General features: G+C 39.8%; 1 long non-coding RNA gene across 2 annotated transcripts in view; it reads left to right on the forward strand.

Moving 5' to 3' along the window:
• LOC131229245 (uncharacterized) overlaps positions 1–24,926 on the forward strand; it is a 30,442-nt gene extending 5,516 nt beyond the window's left edge. The window contains exons 2-4 of one of the 2 annotated variants that reach the window (XR_009163239.1): positions 6,239–7,621; positions 7,709–7,928; positions 24,519–24,926. This is a non-coding gene — a long non-coding RNA (uncharacterized LOC131229245). Of the gene's footprint in view, positions 1–4,244; positions 7,622–7,708; positions 7,929–24,518 lie in introns of those variants that run through there. The other variant, XR_009163238.1, reaches the window with a different exon arrangement.
• The last annotated feature ends 761 nt before the right edge of the window (positions 24,927–25,687 follow it).

Raw genomic sequence — 25,687 nt, forward strand, 5'->3', positions numbered from 1 at the left:
TGGCGCCCATTTTGGCGAAGTACCAAAATTCATGTGTCAATAGGCACCACATACTTTGTCGGAGGAATACTTTTCCTCCATTCCTCTAGTGTTTTCTTTGGTTTTACAATATATTTGAATGACTTTGTTAACCAAAATAACTCAATATCTCACCTCTATTGGTATACCATCATGTTCGAGGGGCATTTCTGCTTTCATCTTTCTTAAAGCTTCTTTCACTTTAGATATCCTAATCGTATGAAAGTGTCTATGGTCTCTGGCATCATTTGAGTTTATGTTCCTTCTATCCCCACGCTTTCGGTGTGGTTGTCATTTAACAACATCTAAAGATAGCTTCTCCACATTTCATTGATCTCATTGTTGTTTACTAGTACATTCTGGTTATCGTTGTCAATGCATCTAACATGATCTAGGTCCCTACCCTTCATCTTTCTCAATTTTGCAAGTTTGAAGACATCTTTCTCACCTTCTCTTGTACCCAATCTATTGTAAAGATCATCACATGCCTCAAGTTTAGCCTCACTTACTACCTAGTAATATTTTAGGCATTTCTAAATTTTTCTAAATTTTCATTGTTTCTAGTCCCGTCTAGGCTTTGAAGAAATTGAAAGTGCCTTGGTTTGTCAATTAGCATGAGTGTTGAGTCAGTCAGACTGCAGAGCCTCGTAGGAAGATCGATCAAAGCGTCTGCCTCAACCGAATGTGTGCACGAACTCGCCACAGGTAAATCTAAGCCTCACATCCCATGTCCCAAAACACCAGGTAATTAAAACCCTTAAAACAAATCAGAACATTATAAGGTTTTGAGTTAGAAAACTTTTTCAAAATTCAGAAAATCTCTAAGTTTTCTAGCTCTATCGATTTTATCGATATACTGATCAATATTAGTGACATGCGTTGTCGATGTCCTCGATGACTAAACGATATCATCGAAATGAGGACAAAATATGTCCAGCAACCACATACTCATTTGGACGGAATTATCGATGTATCGATATACCTATCGATATCATCGATATTCGAATATCGAGTCTATCGAAATTGACTCGATAAAATCGATAGCAGAGCATATGAGTCCCTATTTTTTCTAAGAAAAATCATAAGATTATCAATATATCGAGGTACTCGATATCATCAGAATTCAAATCTCGATGATATTGGAAGGCCTTCGATGATATCGGTCTTGGACTCACAGATATCCAGCAAATATTTCAGGCTAATTTATCTTTGATCGAGGGGCACCCAATAGAATCGATATTCAAATATCGATGATATCGAGGCCGAGTCGATTGCATTGAGAATGGGCATAAACTGTCCAGCAAGCTTAACTGGAAAATCCTTTGGATTTATCAATGCATCGACCCGACTACCGATATCATCGACATTCAAATTCCGATGATATCAAGTGTACCTCGATCATATCTGTTGACCTGAAATATTTCAAAGCAAGTCTCTCTCATTTTCAAATGTCGAAGAATCGGACCTTGTATCGATACTATCGGAGTTCGAAATCTGATGATATCGACACCGGTCTCGATTTCCTCGACCAGCTGGCAAAAGGTTTCAAATGCGTATGACATTGAGTTCGTGTCATCGAGCGGCCAGTTGATGCAATCGAGAGTATACGCTCAATGATATCGACCCTGCCCGATGATATCGAACTCTGTCATAAATGTGATCGTTTTATATTCGTTGGAACTTTTTGCCTATATATAGAGAGCTTGTCTTTAGTTGCTGGTAGAGAAAGAAGAGAGTGCTTTTGAGTGTTTTACTTTAGATCATTTACCCAAAGCCCTTTCTCTTAAGGGAGTTCATCCTCCAATCCACCCTCATCATTGATATTCAATAGAGTGGATTGAGGAATGAACTTTCGCATTCAAGGATCCTCTAGCTACCACCTTAATAGTAAATCATTAAGCTGAGATGCCTTGAATGCATAGATGATTGGAATCGCTCTATCTTCCTTATAGGAAAATATTTAGAAGAGTAAGATTCCATCATAGCCATGACCCAACCCGTCGCCATCCATTGGTACATCTTCTGAGTTGCAGTTCAAGGAAGCAAAAGACTCTTCATTAACAAAGGAGGAGATCTTCGACAACGAGCTAAAAAGGACTCATCTGCTTATCTGTAAGTTATCAGAGTCCAGAGGACCCTTGTGATCATTCCTTTGTAGGATTGGGTCTAAGGTGTTTCTCACCCCTTGCAAGTCCTCTAGGAGGCCTCTGGTGGGAGTGTACGTAGTGGGTGCGTTGTGTTGACCCTTGCTCTGTGGAGAACATAAACAATTAGGGTCTTATGGAAGATCCTTGGCCAGTGTGCCTAAAAGTGGGTGCGTTGTGTTGACCTTTGCCCATGAGAGCATAAACAGTCAGCCTAGGTGTAGGTTGTAAAGGTTAAAGGTGAACCTGATTTAAAACCTTGGGTTTGGGGTGAACCGTGTGAAACCTCCTTAGTGAAATCCGGTACACTCAAGGGTTGAGTGCGGTTACCGGGAGTGGAGCTAGACAAGTAGTCGAACCACTATAAAAATGACTGTGTTTGAAATTGTTATTGTCATTCATTTGTTTATGTGATTTCCTTAAATACATTCATATCTGATTATATGAGATCACACTTTATACACACGCGCAGTCATATCCATCATAAACTAGTTTGCATATTGTTCATCTCTCAAATAGTTTGTGATTGGATCCTCTACCGGGCTTGGAAGCCAATAGAGTTACTCTTGAGTAATCCTAAAATATGCTTGTTGTTAGGATTAGAGTGATAGGATTTTAAATTATCATAAAATTATTAAAAAGTCCTATTCACCCCTCTCTAGGACATATTGGCATAGTCATACTTCAACTAAAGCGGTCTTTACCACAATTTCAGAAACATGAACATTTCCATGAATAGCTTTTTGTACATCGTCATTCCACCACCAAGTTTCCTTATATGATTGGCTTTCACTTTAGATACTCCTAAAACATCTTTTGTCACTTTCCTAATGCACTCAAGCCATCTCATTTCACATAAATTTACTTCTTGAATATTCCACTTTCCTTCTTCCATTAATTTATTTTTGAGTAACATTATTTTCTTTCCTTCTAAATTCCACCACCTAATTTTTGGACTCCTATTAGTTTCACTCCATTTCTTCCATCTCTTAATGTAAACATCCATAACTAGTAACCTATGTTGAGCAATTAGAGCGACTCTCTTAGTATAACCTTGCAATATCTAAATATTGATTATTCTGTTTTCCTAAGTAGAAAGAAGTCTATTTGGCTTCTATATGATCCACTTTTGAAAGTTATTAAATGTTCATCTCTCTTTTTAAAGTATGTGTTTGCTAGAGTTAGATTGTATGCTAGAGCAAAATCAAATATAGCATCCCCCATCTCATTTCTTTTCTAAAAATCATATCCTCCATGTATGCTTTCATATCTTCTACTTTCTTTTCCTACATGATAATTTAAGTCTCCTCCTCTAAATACTCTCTGTTCAAAATTTCATTGCATTATTCCATCCATATCCTTTGAGAATTCTCTTGATTCTATCATCTAACCGTACTTGTGGCACATATGCAATAATAACATTGATTATCTTCTCTCCTAACACAAGTTTTAGTCAGAGAATCTTAACACTTGCTCTTCTAACATCTGCAACTTTATCCTTTACATCTTTATAGACCACTATCCTTACCCCATTTCTATTTTTGTCCTCTCCTATATGCCAAAGTTTATATCCATCAATTTCTCTAATTTTGACCCCCTTTCACTTGTTCTCCTGAACGCAAGCTATGTTAACTCTCCTTCATTTCATCATATTTACTGTCTCCATTCTCTTATCTATCAATGTTTCTACATTGCATGTGACAAGATGAATCCTATTCTACTGGACTATTTTCTGAGATATCATTAAAAAGAAATAATCCAAAGGTCAATACTATTGCTAGTTGACCAAGATGATACTGTTTGTGGCCAAAACTTCCACCTTGCTAGAATAAATTCTTCTAAACCAGAGTAGGTCATTTAGACCATTCGTTCTCATCTCCAAGCATATCCCCTACCTTGAGTGGGCCTAGTTTTCCAAGTGAAGACTAGGAGCCCTTGAATCTTCTCTCCTACGCAAGAACTTCGAGCCTAGTTCCAAGTGAAGACTTGGATTCCTTGGATCTTCTTTCCCTTACATAAGAACTTTCTTCTCATTTGAGTTTGGTACACTCTCTTGGCCTCACAATTCCCACTCAAATTTAATAATCACTGGCGCCTTGTTCCTATATTTGTTTGTCAGTATCTTTCACCCAAAAAGAAGAAGAAAAGTTTGTCAGTCAGTTGCTCCACGTTTTTGGCCTCCTAGGGAAGAAAATGCTTTGTCAAAGTGGGGCCTATGGCTGGGGCTATCAATGGGTACCTGAATCCATGGGTATCCAAGATATTCAACCCAATTTTAATGTATTTGGATCCTAACCTTGTGCTGTCTAATAATGAGGTCAGGTTCAAGTCCATAGGTCTAGGCTTGTTCAATAATCAAGCCGGATAGTGTATCTAATTGGGTGTCTATTGGGTAATCGAGAGTATGCATTAATAACCTTCTTCTTCTTCATCTTATGCCTCAGAATTTGATCATGAGGCTTGAATCCTCCATTATATTCCCAATACACAACAGGTACCCGAACCCGATCAGATTTGGTTCCATGTGTCTCCTCCTCCTTATCAGGATGGCATTTAGACTGCGAAGCCATCATACGTCAGACTAGATGTTAACATGGAGAAACCTAGAATGCTTTCACTTTCTTCTCCTTGAGGGATTTTTATGAAAGAATTCTTCAAAAGATCACCGAGAAATTGAAAAAATCCTTGCATGTTGTAATTTATGAGAGTGGCATCTTGGTGTATGGAAGGTAGGGCACGTGATAAATTTCCAAAATTCTTAGAAGAAAATTGGATTCACCTTTCTTTAGTTGAAAATATTTTTTTTGTGGTAATCCTCTTGGCACTGGAACAATTTTTGTTTTTTCCAAAAGCAACAGCACCCATTTTTTAGCGATGGGTTAATGAGGTGTTGAAAAGGATAAATTAGAGAAGTGCAACATCGATTTGCAAGATTTGTCGAATTTTGGTCCCAATTTTGTTGAATTTTGATATCAAATCCGTTAAGTAATTGACTTGAGAAATGGTTGAGGTGTTTTGCACGAGTGAGTTCGAAAAGCAATTTGTGGCATGTGATCCAACTTGCATATCGAGATCTGTGCCACTCATCATGTGGGTCCCACGATGAGCGTTCTTTAACACAAAAAATAGATGGACTGGTTACCATACATACCAGATGTGTATGTTTTAACTGTCCATTTCTCTCACACACATTTTAACCATTACTGCAGGCCATAGCACTTCTCAAATTTATCCGTCTTGTTATCTCAATAATACATCACTAAAAGGACTGAGAGTTAAGTGTTACTATGAAAAAATTCAAAATCCTTTGGTTCCAAAAGGATTAAGAAAAAAGGTACCAGGTTTTGAAGAAATTATCTTTAGTACTGAAAGGCTTCCCACAACCTAGGTCTGTCAACGCCAAACTTTGGATAGGCCCAGCTAGAGCAGTTCAATATCTGTGCCTAAGACAACACTATGCTCGGCCCATCGACAACCCTACCACAAGTAGAAACCTTTCAACACGAAGGTTTTGGGAAAAGATAAACTGGTGAACGTTTTTTTATTTGAAAGATAATAAACTGCTGAAACGTTTCCCACAGGCAACAACCAAAAAAGACCTTACTGTAATAAAAGGTGAATCCATTTTTTAAAAAAGATGGACAGAGAGCAAATCCATCGTTTGTCCACACATCTGTATGCAGAGTATGTGCCATCTTCATAAATTAAAACAGCTGTGGATTTTTCTCAAAATTTCAGTAAAGTTTTATTGAGGATTTTTATTTTATTTTATTTTATTTTTTCCATAAAAACCATTTTCTTAACTTATCAGTGACAGTCTTTTTAAACCTGGCATATATGTATTATGTACAGATCCAAACCATTCTTCATGTGGGCCCAAACTTGCACATGATTATCAGATTGGTGTGGATTCTGCGTATGGCAATCCAAGCTGTAGCCCACCTGATGATCGGTTCAGACCTATTTTTATGAAAGGCAACTCTCATAAATTGACAGAAGAAAGTGACAAACACCATAGTGTGACATGATTGCAGTTATGACTCTGGCAATGACGGCTGATGGTTGTCGTAATTCAGGTGAAGAATCATGGTGGCCTTACAAATTGCTAGAACATGGATCTCAGTGCCATTAAAGATGCATCTGATTGTGTTCCTGAGCACCAAAGGTTACCTTCCTTCAAAACCCAAGAAATGATTGATCAAATAGGCTGAAAATCAAATCCGCATTTTGTGAAAATGCAGTTGACAAGGACATAACCTCTCCTGCAGACCAAAAAATCATTCTCACAGAACTTAACGGAAAGCTGAACAAGTTGGGCTAAATATATCAGCTCAAGGGCCTGCAGAAGGAGCTGAATGCTGTGCTGAGCAAGTGTGTGAAGCTCCTTGATTAAGTCCTATCCCAACATATCCAAGGCAGGTTGACTTCGACATCATCACACAGTCAACCAGATCATCAGGGGCCACTTCTACAGGAAAAGACTGTTCAATCTCGGTGACTGCTTCGCAAATGAGGCCCATGAACTGGAGCACATGAAGTCTCTGTTCCTTGAGATGCATTGGATACTTGATGCAATTAGGAATAGGAACCTGGGACCTGCAGTGGAATGGTTGGCCACCAATAGGACCAGGTCTTGCAGAATGGCTCGACCCTTGACCAGGGTGCAGTTTGCAGAGATACTGGAAGGGAAGCAAGGTGATGTACTCAACTATGCTATGACTTGCCTGGCCCATTTGCTGAATTACACATGACTGACTTCCAGAAGCTCATAGCCTGTCTATTGTGGGTGGGGCAGCTAGAACATTCCACATAAAGCAGAACTTCTTTCTCCAGCCCACTGGGAAAGGTGTTGCGGTCCCTACTGAAGTTGGCGACTTTTATGGTGGCTAACAAGCAAGAATGGCGCATCATGTAGCAGTTATCTGTGCCGTTGGATCTGGGGAGTGAGTTCCAATTCGGTACAATTTTTGTCTGCCTGGTTTCTCATGATCAAGTGAGTGAAGAGAACCTGCCCATGCTGCTGCCCTGCAGCATGTGCTGTGCAAGCAGTTGATCTTGAAGCTGTTGAAGAGCAATGTGAGTATGTTTGAGTGTTTGCACTGCTTATTCAAGGCCACCTAGGCCAATGTAGGCAGCTCTACTTCTGATGCTTCCCAGTCTCACATGTTTGTGTAATGTTAGGATTCTTTCTCTCTCCCCATGATCTGACAGAAGGTTGTGTTGTGCATTTAAGCCATGGGGATTATGGAGTGACATGGGGGACATGTTCCGGTATATGTGAAGGCATGCATGCATCTATTTGCTGTGAATAGACATTCCTTAAGGATTCATGTGGGAGCTGACCCATTTATTGCCATAAAACAGCAAACCCAATTCGCCATTATTGCATTTTTGCACTTTCCTTGGCAGCCTTCAGGTCCCACCATGAAACATGATAATTGAAGTGAGGGAGTCTTGGGGTAAGTCAAAATCTCAAAGATCAAATGATACTTTATTGCATCATTAAAGCTCCAATAGCAGATAACTAAATTTTTATACTCTTTCAGGTTTGATCTATGCATCGAGCTACTCATGAACATGGCTCACTGAACTTCAAGTGATGATTATAGCGGAGATCAAAACCACTAAGTTGGACAGCCAAGAATCTTGTGGAGAGCAGGGCTGGTTACTAGACTGGCCCTAGATGATGCAGGTTCACACGCACACACTGCAGTATGAGACTGGCCCTAGATGATGCAGGTTGCTCAGTGGTCATTAAACAACCAGGTACATTGGGGTCCCATTTGTTTGGCCACTTAACAGTTGTGAGCTAAGCTTTCCCATGTACTGGGTTGTTTCAGTTTACCTAAAAAACAGAATTTCGAATTGACCAAGAAAGTTAGTATTGTCTTTTGTGAAAAAAAAAAAAATATTTCCTTTCAATAATTGTCAATTTTTATGATTAATATATTTTAACAATGTTTTGAAAAAAGTAAATGTAGGAAATTTTACTACAAATTTAATACCTAAATAGTAATATTGCTTGGATAGGATGTAAGTATGAGTTTACATATGAAATTGAAATATACAGGACATGACACTGACATTTTACCTATTTTGAAGTTGTGTACTAAGTACAAAAAGCCCAAACAAATCTAAAAAGCTCCAATTTCCTTCACCTTCCTTTTCTATTTTTTTTTTTTTTAAAAATTATTATATATATATATATAGATCCCAAAAGAAGAAAAAATAACGTAAAGTGGTAGGGAAAATTCAAGGGAAGATGAGCTCAAAAAGTTCCATTGTCCTTTTCCTTGCATTTTTGTTTTTTATGCATCTCTCAGTAGAAAGGCAGAATGTAGTAACAGCAATCACTGTTCGCAGTTTCCACATGTATCACTAGCTGGGGATTCAGAAACATGTATCGATATCACCAACACCCGGAAATATATCTTTGACTAAGGGAAACATGGGGAAAATGGTAGAATTTCTCAACAAAACTTTAGGAGATGTTAAAATATACATATTTGCATATTTAAGAATTAAATCATTTAAAAAAAGATACATAATAAGTACTCCTTAAATGGGGGCCTAAAAGCATGTAATGCTGACTCAGGAAAACATTGGGGAAGCATCGGGAAAATGGTAGAATTCCGCAATGATACTTCAACAAATGCTAAAATACATTGCATATTTAGGAACCAAATAATAGGAAAAAAAGAAGAAGAAGAAGAAGAAGAAAAGATGTGTACATAATAAGTTTCCCTTTAATGGGGGCCGAAATGCATGTAACGCTGACTCAGGAAACATGGGGAAAATAGTGGATCCATCCATCTAACCATCCATCAATGCATGCATGCACATACATCTATATGCACATGCATGATCCATCCATGAATGCATTCATTCATACATACACACATGCATACATTCACACATACATCAATCCATGATGCAGGACATGAAAATTAACTATGATATGCAAGATCTCAGGCTTTAGATCAAACCAGTGTTTGAAATATCGATATTATTGGCCGATATATCATTATCGCACCCCTGTGAGACGATACACTCACGATAACCCTCGGAAGATACCAAAAAATCCAAAATCCAGATATCAGCCGATATATCGTCGATATCGTACGATATATCGACGATATCGCGCGATTTCCTCTCCATTATTGTCAGACATTGACAAACGCATGGACAGCCACGGGTGGATTGCAGGGGACTCACGAGTCCCACTGTAGCTAACCACCCACAAAGACCATAAAAATCGGATTCGGGTTGTGGAGAATCAAAAAAATTTGAATTAGAAAAAAAAAAGAAAAAGAAAGAAAGAAATCGGAGAGTACCTGGCTGTAGCGGTGGTCAGAGGTCGGCCATTCGACAGGTAAGTACGATTTTTTTGCCATTTTCTTCAACTTCTCTCTTTATCGGAGATTCTGGCGAGGAATCAGGCCGGATCGACGAACCCTTCCTAAACGAGATTTGAGGGGACGGAACCCTTGCATGCGTGAAAGACGGATCAGATTGCGTGGATGGGGGTAAAAAAGGAAAGGGAAAGTGAAAGAGGGGCGCGGATGGGGTAAAAAATGGATCCGCTTGTGTGGTGCGTTACTCAGTACGCTCTTATCGTACTCAGTAAACTCACTTGGGCCCACCTTTAATGTATGTGGTCCATCCACGCCGTCCATCCGTTTTCCCATCTAATTTAAGGGGTTGATCCCAAATTTTAGAAAAATCTAAGATCATACCACAGGAAACAGTGGTGATACTGATTTTCACCGTTGAAACCTTTCTCAGCCCTGCAGTGATGTTTATTGGTCATCCAAACTGTTAATAAGATCATACAGACATAGTGGATGAAGGGAAAATATAAATATAAGCTTGATCCATTCATCCAAGACTTCCGTGGCCCTCAAGAAATTTTCAACGGTAGATGTTCAAGTTGACTGTTTTCTACGGTGTGGCCCATTTGAACATTGGATATGCTTTATTTTTGGGCTAAAGCCCTGAAATTATCTGGTAAAATGGATGGACAGATCGGATAAAATACATAAATCATGGTGGACCTCACAGAGCTTAATAAGTACAGGTGAGTTACTAATTTACTTAAGTGACGTCACAAAGTTCTGTGGGTCCCACGGTAATGTCTGTGTCGTATCCACACCATCCATTCATTTGGAAATATTATCTTAGGGCACGACACAAATATTTACGCAAATATCATCTTGATAAAAAACTCTTGCGGCCCTCAATAAGTTTGTAACGGTGGGCGTCAGTCTCTCCACTGTTTTCTATAGTGGGGTCCATTCGAGCTCTGGATTTGACCCATTTTTTGGCTCACGTTATAAAATGATCTCTTCAAATGTATGGACGGTGTAGATACAAAAAATACATCATGGTGGGACCCACATAACTTGGTGACGTCTTGTGCCTTGTTAGTGACGGGCATTCATATGGGATTGCTTACTGAGTTACGCCCTTATCTTACTGAGTAAACTTCGTTTTGCCCACCGTGATTACACGTGGCTTATCCACGCCGTCCATCCGTTTTTACTGATCATTTTAGGTGTTGAGCCCAAAATTGGACCATATCCACAACTCAAGTGGACCACATTACAGGAAACAGTGTTGAATGAATGTTGACCACTAAAAACGTTTTGGGAGCCATAAAAGCTTTAGATCAACCTGATATTTCTTTTTTCCCTTCATTTGGGTCTTTAGGACCCAATCAATAGATTGGATGTCAAATAAACAGTACAGTGGGCCTTAGGAGGATTTGAATGGTGGATATCCAATCATTATTGTTTTCCTTTGGTGTGGTCCACCTGCGATTTATATCCCCGTGATTTTTTGTATCAATCCCTAAAATGATCCGTAGAAATGGATGAAACAAATACATTATGGTGGGGCCCATAGAGCACCGACCACCAGCCATGAGGCCGGTGTCAAGGGCAATAGCCAATCCATCTCCTCGCGCCATAGGACGCGGAAGATACTGACAGGTTGCGTAGCCAGACTGGCTACTGAAGTGATGCACCAAGTTCTGTGGGGCGCACCATGATGTATGTGTTGTATCTACACCATCCATACATTTGGCTATATCATTTTAAGGCATGAGACAGAATGAATCAGATCCAAATCTGGAGTGGACCCCACCACAGAAAACAGTGGGGAGAGGGACGCCCACTGTTGAAACTTTCCTAAGGTCCACTATGATGTTTATCTGAGATCCAACCTGTTTATAAGTTCAAACAGACATGAAAGAAAGGAAAAAACAAATTTCAGCTTGATCGAAAACTTTCATGGCCCTTACAAAATTTTAATGGTGGGCGTCACTCTCTCCACTGTTTTCTGTGGTGGGGGTCCACTCAAGCTTTGGACCTGACTCATTCTTTTTCTCATGGCCTAAGATGATATCTCTAAATGGATGGACGGTGTGGATACAACACATACAGCATGGTGGGCCCCACAGTACTTGGTGCGTCACTTCAGGTTTCACCATGTCATTTACTATCCATCTGACTTGTTGTTATGTTCATATACACACCTATATGAAGTGAAAACATGCTGGGAATGAAACAGTCACAGCTCTATAGGGTAAAACATGTTGTAAATGTAAAATCTACCGTTCATCCGATGATCCGTACATACAAAATATAAGCCTGATTAAAAAACTATTGTGAGCCACACTAATGGGAACGATGTAAAACTTCTTCCAAATTGATAAATTCACGTTGTGAGGCTCACCTGAGTTTCTTTTATCAGGATGAATTTTGTACCTTCTCTTTATTTTAATGAGTTACACCTGATTAACGGCTTTGATTGAAGGTCCACATCATGGTGGCCCCTAATTACTAACCCATTGTTGACATCAAATCTCATTGTTCCATGTGGCGTGGCCCATCTGAGTGGTGGATCTATCTGATTTTGGCTTTATCCAATCTCAATGGATAGATAAAATATTATTTTACAGATAAAATATGTCGGGAGGAGGAGGGAGACAACCTGATATAGGGTCAATGTACGGTCGGCCTATTCCTGACAATCGATTCGGGAGTATTTGTAATTTATGTGGCCATGTATGAAGGAGTGGTGGGGTAACCCGCTTAAAGGAGCATTTAGCAGGAGGGTATCACAATGTTGTGGTTTGCCCTAAATGCCCACAGGATGTGTGAGAATAGATGAAGACCATATTGGAAAAAAATGTGAAGTCAAAAGATGAACGACATGCGTGGGAGAGGGAGATTAGGGGGGAGTTGGGGCGGCTACCATATGTAGGTCAGGAGGATGTAGTGGATCTCGATGGCGATGATGATCCCGATTACAGACGCGCAATTCAAGAGTCCATGCGGGATCTATGGGAGGGATCATGATAGGAGGTGGGACATGAGTAAGCCTAGATTTGAGGGGTATATCCATGAGCGTGGTGGGGGGAGTGGAGTAGGGGAGAGTGTTAGGGGTGGATTAGGGGAGGGTAGTAGGCGGGGAGGAATATGGGGCATGGGCAGGAGTTGTAGTATATGGGTGACGGATCTACCTTCAGATCCGAGGATGTACAAAGAGGCAGGAGGGACACAAAAGAAAATAAAGGAGATGTTTAGTAGAGGGGATGTGAGGAAAAAAGTTAAAAAATTTATAGCAAGGTTTTTTATATACGATCAAATCCCCGCGAATGCCGCAGCAAGCCCGTACTTTAAAAATATGATAAGTGAAGTGCAGCGTGGGGGTGAGGGTGTGCAGCCGCCCACACCCGCACAGATCATGAGGAAGTACTTGGATGATAAACATGCAGATATGAAAACTTACGTCGATTCATATAAGCAGTCATGGGAGATGTACGGCTACACCATCATGTGTGACGGTTGGACCAGACCGACGAAGATGTCGGTTATAAATTTTATAATCTATTCCAGGGGACGTGCAGTGTTCCTAAAGTGTATAGATGCGAGTAATAAGATTAAAGATTCTAACTACATTTACAAACTAATGCACGACGTCATGTAAGATGTTGGGAGGAAAAACGTTGTGCAGTTTGTTACGGATAATGGGAGTGCATTTATCAAGGTGGGGAAGGATATTCAACGTAAGTATCATATGTCCTGGACCCGATGCACAGCCCATTGCATCAATCTCATGCTAGAGGCGATTGGAGATAGGCCGTCGGTGAAGACCATAATTACCGATGCACGGCTCATCACAAACTTCGCATACAACCACACCTGGTTATTAGCCGCGATGAGCGAAAGGTGTTGTGGGGATATAGTGCGCCCCGGGGCGACATGGTTTGCCACAAATTATATCGCCTTAAGTAGCCTTCTTAAACACAAACAGAGGTTACGAGAGCTTTTCGCCGCTCATGATTATGAAGAATGGAAAAAGAGGTTGACGAAAGTGACCTACCACATGAAGGGATCGCATGTGCGGTGTTGTGGGTATTCTAGAGCCCATTTATGTGGTGTTGAGGATGGTGGACAATGAGACAAATTCATTGATGGGGTCACTGTATCAGTCCATATAGCTAATGAAAGAGGCCATCATGGTTAAAGCTCCCAATGCATATAAGTGGGTGCATGCAATAATAGACAACCGTTAGGAAAAGACGCTTAATCACCCACTATATCAGGCTGGTAAGTACCTATAAGATATATATATATTTTTTCCATATGCAACAATAAACGAGGGTTGTACTGATGTGTATATGTTGGTTTTCAGCGTATTCTTGAATCCCAAATACCACTACAGCCGAAATCTCTTTGAAGATAATTTATCAAAGAGGGCTGTACATGAGGTGTACGATCACTTATTCCCAGACTGTCCGGAGAAAGGCACCTTTGGTAGTGAGGTAAATATGTTCTGCACTTACATTCTCATTATCTTCATCTCAACCATTTAATACTTATTCTGGTTGCTATACGCCATTAACAGATTGTTAAATACCGCGAAGCGGTTGGAATGTTTGGGTGTTACCCTGTAGTGAAGTCAAGGAACACCATGATGGCATGTGAGTTACTGCGGTAAACTTAACTGTTATATTATTTTAGAAAATCTAAAATAATGAAAGAATCTTATGATCTACAGGCGAATGATGGTCCATGTACGGGACTGACTGCGAGACGTTACAACGACTGACTGTCCGTGTGCTTGCACAGATGGTGTCCTCGTCACCTTGTGAAAGGAATTGGAGTACATTCTCCCTCATCCACACAAATAAACGTAATAGACTAGGGTATGAGAGGCTTCAGAAGCTAGTGTATTGTCACTACAATATGAAGTTACGAGAGAGGTTGCTCCGCACGGAAGGAAGAAGAAAAGTGCGGGAAGACCCACTGGACCTGATGACGGTCGGACAAGATGCATATGCTGAGGATGTGGAGGGTGACCCAGTTTACTAGTGGGTTAGGTCAGATGACTTGGATACCTCAGATGGGCGACTAGAGCCATATGTTGCGGCGGAAGTAGAGACACAAGGGATTGATGTTAATGTACATGTGGTGCAGCAGATTTCTCCTGCTGACGCATTCGACCCATTGACGAGGAGGCGGGAGGGCAGCCCGCGGCAATCACTATCACGTGGGACACGTAGCAGGTAGACATTGTTTGACACCGAGACTGAGTCAAAGAGTGATGCAGGGAGTGAGTCCGATGATGATGATGGTGGCGATAAGGGTACGATGACTCTAACGACAGTAAGGATGATGATGATGATAATGATGATGATGATGGCAACGAGGATGGTGGTGACGCGGGTGGGAGTCAGGATAAGAAGCCTCTTAGCCCTTTCACCGGGGAGGAGAATTTCGATCATTCAACGCAGGACCCTGACCATGGTTCTCATCCAGGAGAACCACGACCTCGTCTTGTTTACAATAAGACATACACGCGTCAAAATCTACTACAATAAAAGAAGACTCATAAACTTTCAGATTTTGAGGAGCTGCTGGCGAAATGCATGAGGGACACAAGTGTTCGTGGTAGGCAAGGTGGCTCTAGATTTGGATTACGGACGAGGGAGGGGAGCTCGAGTTACAGGCCACAACATGAATCTGGATTTCAAACACAAGAGAGTAGCTTGAGTTCTGTGCCACAGTATGGGCATGGATATGGACCTAGTGGATATGCGACGAGTGACTCCAGCAGTTACGGTACATAATTTTTCAACCCTGGTTAGGGGTTCACTTCTGCATATGGGCAAGGATATGAGCAGCGGTATAGATATGGCCAGTGTTCGAGTTGTCGGTATCACTACAAGTTTCGCTGGCTGGAGATAAAGATATAATATCGTTATCGCCGATAATATCGCCGATAACCGGAAATGCGGGGAAAACATGGTAAAACGATGTAATTTTTCAATGAAACTTCAGTAGAGGCTTAAATACACATATTTACATGTTTAGGAATTAAAAAATTGTAAAAAAGAATGCATACATAATAAGTTTCTATTTAATTAGGGCCTACAAGCATGCATTATCATAAGAAACAATCCAATAGTAGCATAACAATCGCTTAAATCTCATTAAACCAATTAACAAGTATAATGCATTCATACATTTTACAACTATGCATAAATAAGCATATAAATTAAACAAAATACATATGCATGATGATCCAACCATCCATCCAACCATCCAACCACCCAACCATCCATCCCATCCATCCAACCATCCAACCACTCAACCATCCATCCCATCCATCCAACCATTCAACCAGCCCAACCATCCCATCCATCCATCCCATCTAATTGTCCATCCATCCCATCAAATCATCCAATCATCCAAACATTTATCCATCCATCCCTATCCATCCCATCTATCCAATAATCCAACCATCCAACCATCCCATCCATCCATGCCATCAAATCATTCAAAAATCCACACATCCATCCCATCTATCCATCCAACCAATCATCCATCCATCCCATCCATCCATCACATCAAATCATCTCATCCAATCATCCATCCATCCAACCATCTAACCACCCAACCATCCCATCTATCCATCTAACTATCCATCCATCCTATCAAATCATCCAATCATCCAAACATTTATCCATCCATCCCATCTATCTAATAATCCAACCATTCAACCATCCCATCCATCCATGCCATCAAATCATCCGAACATCCACACATCCATCCCATCTATCCATCCAATCATCCATCCATCCATCCATTCATCCATCGCATCCAATCATCCATCCATCCAACCATCCAACCATCCAACCACCCATCCAACCATCCCATCCAATCATCCAAACATCCATCAATCCCATCCATCCAACCATCCAACCACCCATCCAACCATCCCATCCAATCATCCAAACATCCATCAATCCCATCCATCCATCCATCGCATCCAATCATCCAACCATCCAACCAGCCAACCATCCCATCTATCCATCTAACTATCCATCCATCCCATCAAATCATCCAATCATCCAAACATTTATCCATCCATCCATCCATATCCATCCCATCTATCCAATAATTCAACCATCAAACCATCCCATCCATCCATGCCATCAAATCATCATCCATCCATCCCATCCATTGCATCAACTCATCCCATACAATCATCCATCTATCCAAACATCCATCCCATCTATCCATTTAAACATTCATCCAACCGACCCATCCGTCCATCTCATCCACCGCATCAAATCATCCCATCGAATCATCCATCCATCCATCACGTCCCATCCAACCATCCAATCATCCAAACATCCATCCCATCTATCCATTTAAACATCCATCCAACCGACCCATCCATCCTATCCAATCATCCAAACATCCATCCATCCATCCATCCCATCTATCAATCCAAACATCCATCCAACCATCCCATCCATCCATGCTTCTAACCATCGGGAATGGATGATGTGTGGCCTCGGCCTCACTTAAGAGGGTGGCCCCAACTTTGAATTATGTATTCTATATCCATCTATTTTACAAGATCCTTTTAGGGCATGAACCTAAAAATGAAGTGGATCCAATTCTCAAGTGGACCTCATCATAGGAAACAATGGTGATTGACCATAAATGGGCCACAAAAGTTTCGGATCAAGCTGATATTTCTTTTTCCCTTTATCCATGTTCACGTGACCTTAGCATCTGGTTAGATGACAAATAAACATTATGAAAAGATTAAGGTGAGCCCAAGGAAGTTTTTAATGGTATGGCATTCAATCACCATTGTTGTATGGTCCACGAGATTTGGATCTTGATTTTTGGGCTATGCATTAAATGTTTTGGCAAAATGGGTGGACAATGTGGATAGAGAATACGTAGATCATGGTGTGCCCCATAGTAAGGGCCTCACCTGCCATAAATATCCCACTCTATTTAAATTTTTAGCTTTTTTAAAGCTGCATTTTTTTCTTAAAGTAGTGGTGAACCAGTTTTATTACATGATACGAAACTCACACTCTAAAATAACTTAAAAGTTACTTAAACTATTAGTTTTATTTCCATTTAAAATAGTGGTGACATATGCTTTTAAACAGTGGAAAAAGCATACTTTAGAAAAAGCTAAAAAGGTAAAGTTAAAGCAAATAGCTTCGACCCCTCTTTCAAAACCCTAAAACTTATGCCATCCCTCCGCAGCGGCCGCCGCAACGCGGGTAGCTCCGTTAGATTCTCCTTCCACAGGTATGAATCTATTCAATTACCTACTCTATCTAATCTAATATCTCTCGCTTTTTTTTTTCTTTTTCTTTTTTGTTTTTTTTTTGAATTTAAAGCTTTATACAGAGATATAATCGTCGAATTGTCGATATTTTCATTATCATCAACGTTATCGGCGATATATATCGCCAATATTTGGAAGAGAAATGAATTTTTGGGTTTTCGGTATCGCAAGTCCAGCGATACCGAAATTATCGGCGATAATATCGATTTTTCGCCAATAACACGAACACTGGATATGGCCAACAATATGGATACCAAGGAGCTTCATATGTGCCCTTCCCAGATCCATATCAGTTACAGACTGTGATGCTTATGCAGTACCCATGGATGGGCGTATTGATTCAGTTCGGAGAGGATGAGTACCAGCGTTATGTCAGGAAGTATCTTAACTAGTACCACTCTACAATGACCTGGGCACAATATTGTCGATTTGTGGAGCAGCAGTACTATGCCCAGCCCGTTGAGATGGAGATGATGATTACGAGTCACCACGCAACTCTATGTGGGTTTAGACGACAACTAGTCCCCATCATTGATATGTATATTTCTCAAAATTTACTTTTTCAGTTCTTCTTTTGCTTTTCAATGAATTGGTTGTGGTTTCATACATGACTATGATATATTTATAAATATCATGCATCCAATTTAAATATAGTTGCATTAGTTCAGTTAAACATCGCATAACTTAGGATCTTATACAAAGGAAACTTATTATGTGCATATTTTTTTTGAGATGTTATGATTTAAAAGTGTGTATTAAGGGCTTTTTTTAACAATCCCCAAAGTTTCATTAAAAAATTCAACCATTTTCTCAATGTTTCCCCATGTTTCCCAAAAAGTGCGATAAATTATGTGATACGAACGATATATCCCGTGTGATAACCGATACGTATCTGTATCCCAAGGGTGTGATACATAGTACGATACCGATATTTCGAACACTGGATCAAACTAATTTAGAAACATTCACATAAAATTTCCACATCCCACACAAAAGTTCAAACATTTAAGCAAGGGGAATCTGTGCGGGTCCAGGCCTACACATGTTAGGGCTGGATCAATAAAAATTATGAGCCAAACGGTACTCAAAGGGAAGTAAAATTCATCCACACATGCATAGCAACCAGTCTCTAATCCAAGGGATTCACCAATTTCAGCTCAAAGAACCCTAGGATTAGAAAATGGGCAAATAAATTGAAAGTAATGTAATCTAGGATTAGGGTTAGGGAAAATAGGTATGTGGGGAGTAAAATAGACATGAAATCTGAACCTGGAAATAGTTCTGGCACGCGGACAGCGGGCCAGGACTGTCGCACGTGTGCAGGGGCCTGGCCGCACGTGCGAGGGGGCTTTGAATCCGAAAAGCGCCTCCTTGGCTCTGGTCGGCCAGGGGAGGGCTTCAAAACCCCCGAGTTTTGTGTCGATCGGATGTGCGGCCTGTGTGTGGTGCTCCGCCGAAGTTTCAGCCTTCCTGCAGGGCTAGATTCTGAAAATCGGCTGTAGGGAGAAGAACTGTTGCAAAAGCTGACGGACTCGAAGCTAGGATGGGTGCAGAAGGTGAGAAGTATGGATGATAGAAGATAGGGGCAGATCGGGATATATGTCGCTTCGTACCACGATAGTTAGCCCTTCGATGAAGGGAGGGCTTTGCACCCAATTGGATTTTCCACAACTCAGGAACTCGGAGGAATAGAAAAAACCCATAATTTTTTTATTATTAAAGTTCAATGAATCCAAAAAACTACAAGGTGTGCCTATTTATAAGAAAACCGTATACCCCAAAACTCACGCCATGTGCGCAACCTATTACTTGGTGATGAAGTAAATAAAAATAATCAAAGAAATCTAAATCGTCTATGATATTCTAAATAACATTAATAAGCAAAACCTAAAATATGAGATTTATTAGACTAGTGGGCCACGATCATGAGATCCCATTATGGGCTTTACTTGACTATCGGGCCCACTCCAACGAACCAAAACTCCTTCTTCTAACTAGGAGGCCTTCCCTGGACATCGTCATCGATCCAGATCGACGGTGGAGCCATCCTTCTCTTTGCATAGGTGCGTAGAGGGGCGGCGTGGGTGTGTGTGCATGCGTGATGTTCCCATCAACTCTCCCTGGCTGTGAAAATTTTTCCACTGGCGAAACAAAACTCCTGAACCACTTGAAGATGTCAGTATCAAGTCTCTGAAGTTCCTTCTCAGTGAGCCACGTGCTGTCTAAAGCTGGTCGTGCTTCTATTTAACCAGGTACTTTTGAAACCCGTCATCCGACGTTGAAACTATTTGATGGTCCAGAATATCCTCTATTTCCTCTTTAGGTGTGTGAAGGTTAGGTATGGGAGGTAGAGGTTGGGAAGAAAAGTCGGAAATAGGCCATGTAGTAAGGGACAAATATAGGGAATCAGGATGGGTGGGCCGTCCACCCCGAGTGTCCCCACATCCAACGGGCTACCTCACTCAAGCCCGGTGTGAAATGCCCATTAATCACCCCTGGTAAGGAGTCTCGAACACGAGACCTCCCCCGTGGGCCCCAAATCGTATGGGTCACCCACCCCGAGTGTGCCCCTGCATCCCACAGGCGACCCCACTCGAGCCTAGTGTGAAAATGCCCCTGCATTAATCCAACCATTTGTCCATGCATGCTGCATGCATACATCCATCCATCCTTTCGTCCTTCAATTCATGCATTCGTACATACACACACACATGCATTTCATCATACAACCATATGCACCCACAAAAAAATTGAAATGCTTTTTTTTTTTTTTTAATAAATAGATTTTTGGCAATTGATATTGCTGATACATTGGCAATACAAGCGACATTTGGAATTTATATAGTCGAAAATATCACGATACATTAGCGATATCAATGCATTAGCAATACTTTACGATATATCAGTGATATATCATCAATATTTAGAACTATGATACTAATAATGTTACTAGTATTGCTGAGCTGGTGATACTAATAATAGTGGCGATATTATCGATAATATCACTAATACTTGGAACAATGGCAACAACGATGTGTGTGTGTGTGTGTGTGTGTGTGTGTGTGTGTGTGTGTGTGACTTGGAACGTCTTGCCCAACACTCACCAACCACCCGATTGATGAAGAGAAACAACATTTATTGTGTCAACACGCACCAACCACGATCTTTCTAACAAAATGTAACATGCATTCATGGGGACCACATCACACCACACCTTATCCTTTTATTTAGATCCAATAGAGAAGGAAATTATGCACCTAACGTTAACAAAATTTTCTTCCCCTTTCTTGAACCAATGAATCCTATATGGATGTGTATGTTTTTTGAGTTTTAATTTATTCACTATTTCTTATGAGACTATTCTCACTGCTCTCCCGTCTATTAAAATCATACATATATCATTTACCATAAGTGCAAGTGGTGGTGGTGCAGAGTATATTGTGTAGCAACCATTACCCATCATCAATCTCTTGATGTGTCAATAGCATGGTTCGTTGGATAACTAATGACTCGCCCTTATCACCATACACATCTGCTACATCTTCCCCAATGTGCACACTATGCTCATGCGCATGTTCTTCATATTCAATGTCATCCTTGTCTTTCAGATATAGGGATTGTCTTCAACATATTCTCCTTCCTCAAGTAAATTCATTTCAACTGTGGATTGATGTTTAGGATATTGAAAAACCACTACCTATACCTAAAGCATGCGAAAGGAGTGTTGTTTTGTTCCGTCTTGAGTGCACTATCCTCTCGTCCATAACTCTAGCTCTGTGTGTTGGAGTTTAGCTTCATTGTTGGATGTTGGCCCATTGTCCCTCAACCTATGGGAAGTCCTATGGGCATCTTACATGAGCAGTTGACATTGTGCCCTATGGTTGATGACGATATTGGTGGCACACTGAATCGTTTTCCAAGTCCCAGTTAATTATCTCATCGGCTTCTAATGCAAGTCTGTATGCATCAGACATCTTAAACACATCTTTGAAAGCCAATTCATTTCTTATGTCAAGTTAAACCATTAAGATATCTTGAATTTTTTTGGTCTTTATACTCATAAAACTCCGCCTAAGATATTATGGACGAAATTCCTTGGTGTATTCAGTCAATAATTTATTCCGTTGACATAGATTGTACCATCTTTGATAGAGGTCATAAGTATAAGACGTGGGTAGAAACTTCCATTTTAATTTCTTTTTCATATTTTTTCAAGAATTTACCTTCTCTTTAACTGGACGGATTCATTCGACATGGAGATCATTTCACCATGTTATCGCTGACCAGAAAACTTCATTGCTACTAATCTAATCTTCCGATACCCCTGTGTCCTCATGCTCAAACTCCTGTCTTCGGATTCCCTCCACATTGGAGCTCTTCCACATGAATAGTTAGATGCCTATTGTATCATTAGTTGACCTACTTGCTCAATTAGTGGGCAGATTAATTGGGTTATGCAAACTATTCTTGTGTTACTTCTTTTGAAGCCATTAGGAGATGATGCAGAGTTGAAAATTTTCTAATGATCACCCCACTCTGATACCAAAAATGGTGCAACCTGGTTATCGAATCAATGAGATCTTACCTGAATTACAAAGAAATGGACAAGAGTACAGACAAGAATATTTGAGTAGAGATAGAGAAGTAACTTTATTGATATTCAAACTTCTTTTTTTACAAATACACAAGATAAGATTCCTACAAATCTATAAGTAAAATCCCCTCAATATTAGACTGATTTTCAAATAAACCCTAATTGATTTCAAATCAATCTAATTTAACTAAGATAGCAACAAGATAATAATAGTAAAAGCAAATCTAGGAAATAATCTTCAAAATCTTCAATCACGTTTTCAAAATCAGCCCCCACATCTTCCACAATAGTAAATTACAATTCCTGACTTTTAGGCCCTAAATCTAGCAATAAACAATCCAAAATTGAGCATATGTTGGGCTCCCGTGGTGGGCCTTGGGCCTACATCATGACAGTAGGATCTGGACACTTAAAAACTTTTGTCCCCCTGCAAATGATATGGAGATCTCAACTTTATTGGATGGGTAGATTGTTCAGCACTGCCACTGAGCCATAAAGAACTTCGGGTCCTGTTTAGGAATTGTTGAAAACTTGGGAAAAGAAAATGATTTCCATGGATATCTACTTTTTCCTTGTTTGGTAAAAGAAAAGAAAAAGTAGCTATGGAATTTGTTTTTCTGTTTCCAAGCTCTTCGTATTAAAAAGAAGAAGAAGAAGAAGAAGAAGAAGAGGGGATAGTGATTTCTTTCAAGGTGGTGTTTTGTTGGAGGAAAACTAAAACGTAGATAAGGAAATGAACCCTAAAATCGTCAGGAAATTGGAAACCATGGATTTTGATATTCCTTCCATTACTTGTTATGGGCTCCATTTTTGCATGGATTACATGTCTGGTCACCTAGTTTGTCTTCTCTACCTTGAAAACTGATTGAATGTTTATTTTGGGAGAAATGAATGTCCATAGTTTCTGAGGAAAAGCTGCAAAATGGAAATCAATTTCTCAAGTTGTTTTTTTTCTCAAGCGAAGGAACAATGGGTTTCCATAGAAATTTATTTCATTTCCAGAGATTTTCACATTCCCCAACACTACACGCATGCACATACAAAAAATGCCAAAAATAAATTTCCAGAGTTACAAGAAAACTCTTACATTTCGATTGTTGAACATTTAACATTTCCGTGAAAAATTGCACTGCGAACTAAACAATGGAATACTTCAATCCACACTTTTCCATTTCCTGAAGATTTCATGTTGGTTTTCCATGTCCATGTTTTGGTGTCTTTCTATCCAAACAAGCTTGAATATGATGAAAGAAAAGAGCATGGGAAGTCCTTTATTCCGGTAGTTTCATCCCCGATCAATGTTTTGGGATTTTAGGCAATAAGGAATCAGGTTTTGATGGGATATGTTGCCACTTTACCAGGGTAGTGTATGCGGTGGTTTACACATCCAGATTGCACCTTTAGATGATGATCCAAACTGTTCACATTACCATATAGAAGCTATGATCTTATAATATTCATGATCCTGACCTCAGCCTCTTGGATTTGAATGGGCCATTCAAGACTTCTTAATATTTTGAATTTGTCTGCATACACATCAGTTCAATAAATGTTTCTTAGGATAGCCCTTGTAGCATAGAATTCAGAACATGAACTGTTCAATCATCATCTAAGAAGAAATTTAAGGGTCTATCAATCCAAAGGGACCACATGACTAAAGTGGTATGTCATGTTCATGGAAGTTTCTAACCTTGGAATTTTGTATTTTATCAGCTCATAGTTCAGTTTTGTCAATGCTCTATTAGTTATCTAATTATGTAGTTGTTGTTGATGTCTCAAACATCAAACTTGGCATGTGTTTGGATACAGGGAAATGGAAAATGTTGTCAATTGATATGATCTTTCATGTTGTTTGGATAACAAAGAAGATGATGGATTCAGTGTTGTCATATGTTTGCATATGCCATTTGGACATCATATACTGTATTTGCTATTTTGACAGTATATACCACATATGCCATATAGGCATATGCAGTTTTATGACTGTGCTCGCGCCTCTGGATTTTTCTTACTCTCTCATTCTAATACTCTCTTGCTATCTGGCTCTAACATCTCACTCATACTCTCATTCTAATACTCTCTTTCCTAAGACCGACCTAAGTAGATAAGGTTGCATTTGAATCGGCACCTGCAGAAAGTTTGTCAAAGGCCAAGAAGATGGGCGAGGCCGCCTGGTGGCAGTCAAGGCCTAGAAGAAGACGAAATTGAGGATATACAGGAAGAGAAGAAAAACCATTAGGTGTAGATGAACAACTAGTTGGTGTACCGATGACAACGAAATGCAAGAAGGGGAAGTAACATTTAAGAAAGCGATGAGTATGATGATAATGGTAGTGATGATGATGCCAATGATGGTGGAGATGTGCCATAATGGATTATGGATCAATGTGTATCGCCAATTTTAAAATTTTAAAATTTGAATTTGTATAATGTATTTCTACTTCGAATTATCTTTATTCAAAATTATATCAACACATGCACGCATTTTTTAGTGTATGTATTCATTTGAGTACTTGTTAACTTGTTATAGTCTGATAGTCTATAAGATATAATAAATATAATAAAAATTGGTAATAAAATTATATTAAAAAACCCCACCCTTGTATTATTTTTTCATTTTTTTTTTCTTATTTAAAAATAAAATAAAATTGGGGCTATGTCAATCGATATAAAATTGGGTCACATACTATTGCATTTGTCATTTAACAGCATTGGGTGGATTCCACCCAATGCTGAAGAGATGTACGGTTTTGAAAAACTCAGCTGAAGTTATCTGAACTAACCTGTGGATTTATTTCCAATATCATGGCACACCTACTGAAAGGACTGTCATTTACTGCTGGCAGTAATCCCTACACAGCGAGCCCCACCTGATGAATGGCTTGGATATTTCACCAATCTTCATGTCGGCGTACGCTGTGACCAAACATACTGCCATGTGGGAATTTGAATACTTTCATGATATTGAACAACTTCTCAATGAAAAATGATTTCATATGGAAACTCCTCAACTCAAAAGTGATGCAGGGGCTGCAGTAGCTGTCGAATCTTTCATTGATACACCCACAGATCCATGCATTTACTGACTCCTAAATAGCCATGAAGGATGAAGCTACCACATCGAGCCTGTTGGTGGGTAGGAAAATTAATATATTTTACATAACATAGGGTGTGTTTGGTTGCATCAAATATCATGATTTTTTATTATAAATCAGTCTAATTTACCACATTGAGCCTGTTCATGGGTATGAAAATTAAT

Source organism: Magnolia sinica, chromosome 16 (genome assembly GCF_029962835.1).
Source record: "Magnolia sinica isolate HGM2019 chromosome 16, MsV1, whole genome shotgun sequence".
NCBI lineage: Eukaryota > Viridiplantae > Streptophyta > Magnoliopsida > Magnoliales > Magnoliaceae > Magnolia > Magnolia sinica.